The sequence below is a fragment of the Rhinopithecus bieti genome, unplaced genomic scaffold (assembly GCF_001698545.2).
Source record: "Rhinopithecus bieti isolate Rb0 unplaced genomic scaffold, ASM169854v2 scaffold_20798, whole genome shotgun sequence".
In the NCBI taxonomy this organism is placed as follows: Eukaryota; Metazoa; Chordata; class Mammalia; order Primates; family Cercopithecidae; genus Rhinopithecus; species Rhinopithecus bieti.
The window spans coordinates 15,051-19,718 of record NW_016810106.1 but is presented as its reverse complement, the minus strand read 5'-3'; the positions used below and the strand labels follow the sequence as shown (position 1 = coordinate 19,718).

The following is a 4,668-nucleotide window of genomic DNA, read 5'->3' as shown; positions in this document are numbered from 1 at the left end:
AAAAAGGTAAACTCAGGTCTGGGCGAGATGGTTCACACCTGTAATCCCAGCATTTTCGGAGGCCAAGAGAGGAGGATCACTTGAGGTCAGGAGTTCAAGACCAACGTGGCCAACATGGCGAAACCCCATCTCTACTAAAAATACAAAAGTTAACTGGGCATGGTGGCACGTACCTGTAATTCCAGCTACTCAGGAGGCTGAGGAAGGAGAGTCACTTGAACCCGGAGGCAGAGATTTTAGTGAGCTGAGATCGCGCCACTGCACTCCAGCCTGGACAACAGACCCCGTCTCAAAATAAATAAATTAATTAATTAAATAAAAATAATTTTTAAAAAGTGAAGTCAAGAACCACCGGAGCATTCAGTGGTACCCCGTGCAGTAAAGCAGCTGTCACATACCCTTCCCTGTGGCTTAACCTGTGCTCCCTCCACTATTCCAGGATGTTTTTCCAGGAACAACTCCTTTTATCATTTGGTTCTGTCTCGTTTCTCGGGATGCTGTCCTGGAGTGGATTCTCAGTCACTGTCTACACTATGTGTAGCTCCCCTCTTAGACTGGGTGAGGGAGGGACAGAGAGAGAGAGGAAGAAGCAAAACAGACTCCCAGCAGTGAGACCTTTTTCTATACAGGTTTTATGTATTTGAGTCAGGGAGATTTCTTTTCTAATTGCGGTGAAATATATGAAACATAAAACTTACTACTTCAACCATTTTCAAGTGTACGATTCAGCGGCATTAAGTACACTCACAGTGCTGTGTAACCATCACCACTAATCATTGCAGGACCTTTTCATCACTCCGGAAGAAACCCCACACCCATGAAGCAGCCACTTCCAATTCCGCACCTTCCCCAGGCACCGCTTGCCACTCATCTGCTTTCTGTCTCTGTGGATTTGCCTGCGTGTCAAGATGTTTGATCCTTATGTTCCACTTAAAATGCAAATAACCATAGGAGAACCCATAATCTATACTTTCAATTCCATTAATTTCAACAACACCCACTCTCCACTCACCTCCATAGTTTAGAAATTACTGTTATTATAATTTCAGAGAGAGGGTCCTGCTCTGTCACCCAGGCTGGAGTGCAGTGGCTCAATCACAGCTCACTGCAGCCCTGAAGTCCTGGGCTCAAACGATCCCCCTGCCTCAGCCTCCCAAGTAACTGAGACTACAGATGTGCACCACCATGCCTGGCTAATTTTTTGATTTTTTATAGAGACAGGGTCTCAAATTGCTGCCCAGGCTTGTCTCAAGCTCCTGGTCTCAAACAATCCTCCCACCTCAGAACCTAAAGTGTTTGGATTACAGGCGTGAGCCAATGAGCCCAGCTAGGAATAGTGGAATCCCTATGTGTTATGGGGAAAACACTAGCATGGAAGTTCAGAGACCAGAGTTCTAGCTCATTCTGTCCAAAAGTTATGTGCTCTCTTATGGATGGGGGTCCCTGACTTGCTTTAGGCCTTAACATCCCCATCCTGAGGCATGGAAGGTAGACTCGGCTAATCAATTCCAGGGCCCTCTGCAGCTCTGACCCTCTAATGCCATAACAGCAGTCCCCTGACCTGGCAGAGCACAGGGTGGGTGGGACCTGCAGGACTGGGTGCCAGAGGAAGCCAGGCCTGGGGACGGGGGCAGCACTGGGGAGGGCTCAGACTTGGCCTGCCTACCCCACCACTAGGCCTGGGGCCAGCCCTGACCGCATGAGCTTCCTGGCTGGTTCAAAGCCCCAGGCAGACTCTGCAGGTGGGATGTGGCAGTCCCCATCATAATGCCTGCTCTGGGGTGAGCCTCCTGGAGGCCTCAAGCAGAGGCCTTCCTGGGCAGGCTGAGGCAGGACAGGGCAGGCCTGGGGGCACAGGAAGAAAGGGACAGAGGTTGGAACAGGGCAGCTGCAGAGTGGGATTGCAAGGTCCTCAACCCATAGGCTCCCTAGGACCCACTTGCCCCAGCTCTTGAGAGCCTGGTTCTGAGGTCTGCCGGGACTGGGACTCAGCGCTGCCCATGGAAACAGGCGTGTCAGGGAAGAAAACCATAACCAAATATTTGTAGTCACCTCTCTCCTCCCTTCTGGAAAGAGAGGGTCCCTGGCTTGTGAGCTTTTGGCCTCCTGGACATTATTGTGTAGTGAAGGGAGAAAAGTTGAGACACAGAGTTGGAGAAACTAAGAGAGGCTAAACTGGTTCATTTGAGGAAAGATGGGGGATCCCGGGAGGGGAGAAGTGGACACCCTGGGGAACCAGGAGTCTTCCCAGGTGGTCCAAGAAGTGGGGGGTGGGATACAGAAAGTCAGAACACGGTTTTGAGTTTTGGAGACAAGAGAAAAGAGGGAAGGATTTGGAAAACTATGGAGAGGACCGGGCTGGGGAGAAAAATGTTTAGAGATTTGGAAGATAGTGTGTCGTGCGATCTATTGTGAAAACACCTTCTTCACATCCCTAAAAAAACCACCACCGATGATTCATGATACAATTCAGTCAGTGCTTTTGCAGAGGGACTGGTGTCTTTTTAAAATAATAAGAATGCATTGGCTTGGCTCCATTTGAATTAGTAGAGACAGACATCTTAAGCAGGTTTTATCAGTGTTCCATTAGCTAAATATTGGGTTTCCTATTTTGTGGCTTGCCTTAAACCATGTGTAGGCCCTTCCACACTGGAAGGCACCTCAGAAATCACCTCTTTGGCCTGCAGCTCCATGTCCCCAAACTCTGGGCTTTCCTAAATGAGTGGCCTCATTGGGAAGATAATACAGCATCCCTCATCTGAAAATCCAAAATCTGAAATGCTTCAAAATCCAAAACTGTTTGAGTGCCGATATGTTTGAAGGCCAGGTTCAAAGCAAATGCTCATTGGAGCATTTTGGATTTCAGATTTCAAATTCCAAAATCTGAAAAAATCCAAAATCCGAAATACTTCTGTAATTTAACCTGTAATAGACATTGGGTCCTGACCTTCCAGCCGAGGCAGCAAGCAGTCAATAGAGGCTCACACGCACCCGTCCTGCCCCTCACCCTCCCACTGGCTTGTGCCTCGCCCCCCAGCCTCCTTTGCACCTGCTGGGAAGAGGACACGATGCTCCTGCCCTGCCTTCCTGGATCTCCAGCCACTGTGGCAATTACAGGATTCCGGCCAGGGAAAGTGTTACAGGTAGAGATACTCGGTACTCTCCATAGAGAAGGTTCCAGCAATGGCATAGCAGCCCCAGGAGGGTGTGTAACTATCTCCACTCCTCTAGCTCTGGTCCCTGCCTCTTAGGGAGCTGCTCAGCACTGCCCTCAGAGTGAGAGGTGGAGCAGGTCCCTACCTCAGACTCAGGTACCTGCTTCTCCTTCTCCCCCATGACCTCCCTGTAGCCTCTGACCTCACTGTGAAATAAGAGTGTTAATGTCTCCTTCAGTGGCCTGTTGGGAGGTCAGAGAGAATGGATACAAAGTGCTGCACACAAAACGCCAGCACTGGGAGGTACCCCATCCATGGCACCTTGAATCCCAGTCCAGAATGCAGGGCATGAGGAATTTCATCTTAAATTCCTTGATTTTAAATGCAACACTTGAGTTTCTGAACTCAAGGCCCCTTTCCTGGGCAGTCAAGTGTGCCTCAGTTTTGTGTTTTATGTGAAGTCAGGGGATTGGGGTGTAGAGAGACACCTCAGTCATCCTTCCACCTCGGTCACCACTGAGACATCCCTCTTTTCTAGCCATTGTTTCTGTTCCATGGCAGGCCTGGGATCACCCAAACACACCACACTGCTGCTGCAGGTGGCAGGAAATGTCATGGGAGAGGGTCAGGGTCCCCCTGCAGCCCCCCACCTCCTCTCTCTGTCCTTCCCCTCTACTACATCCTCCCCAGCAGCAGTGAAGTTTGGAGCTGCTGCTGGCTACAATGAGGGGGAAGGGTAGGGAGGAGAAAAAAACCTAAGTTAACATCTCAGCTGGACATGGTGGCTCACGCCTGTAATACCAGCACTTTGGGAGGCCTAAGTGGATGGATCACCTGAGCTCAGGAGTTTGTGACCAGCCTGGCCAACATGGTGAAACCCCGTATCTACTAAAAATAAAAAAAATTAGCCAGGCATGGTGGCAGGCGCCTGTCATCCCAGCTACTAGGGAGGCTAAGGCAGGAGAATCGCTTGAACCTGGGAGGTAGAGGTTGCAGTGAGCTGAGATCATGCCACTGCACTCCAGCCTGGGCAACAGAGCGAGACTCTATTTCAGAACAAAAAATAAGTAAATAGATAAACTAAAAATGAAAAATAACAGGAAGATGGGACAGCTTTGTGTACTACACATCCCGAAAATGGACTGACCTCAAGAGGCAGAGATTCAAGCTCTCTAGCCTACATGGAAAACATACAGGAGAAAAAAGAAGAAAAAGAAAAAATATATAAATATAAATAAATGAAAATAACAGTTCTCCCTGATTACAAAGGAAATCACATTCTTTTGTAATCATTTGGATGAAAAAATATAAAGAAAAATCTTTAATTTTGACACTCAAAACATTCTGGTTTGTTGCTTTTTACACTTTTGTATGCATATAAACATTTTAAAAAGTAGAATCATAATATATAGTCTTTTGTCACTTACTATTTTGGGCAGGTTTCTATGGCAGAAATATATCCTGGCATCATCATTTTTAATAGCTGGCTGTATATTAAGTGAATCATTGCCAC

General features: G+C 48.0%; 1 pseudogene; it reads left to right on the top strand.

Annotated features, from left to right (window-relative positions):
- The window catches only part of LOC108541733 (golgin subfamily A member 2-like), a 15,629-nt pseudogene that overhangs the window by 5,188 nt on the left and 5,773 nt on the right, over window positions 1–4,668 (top strand).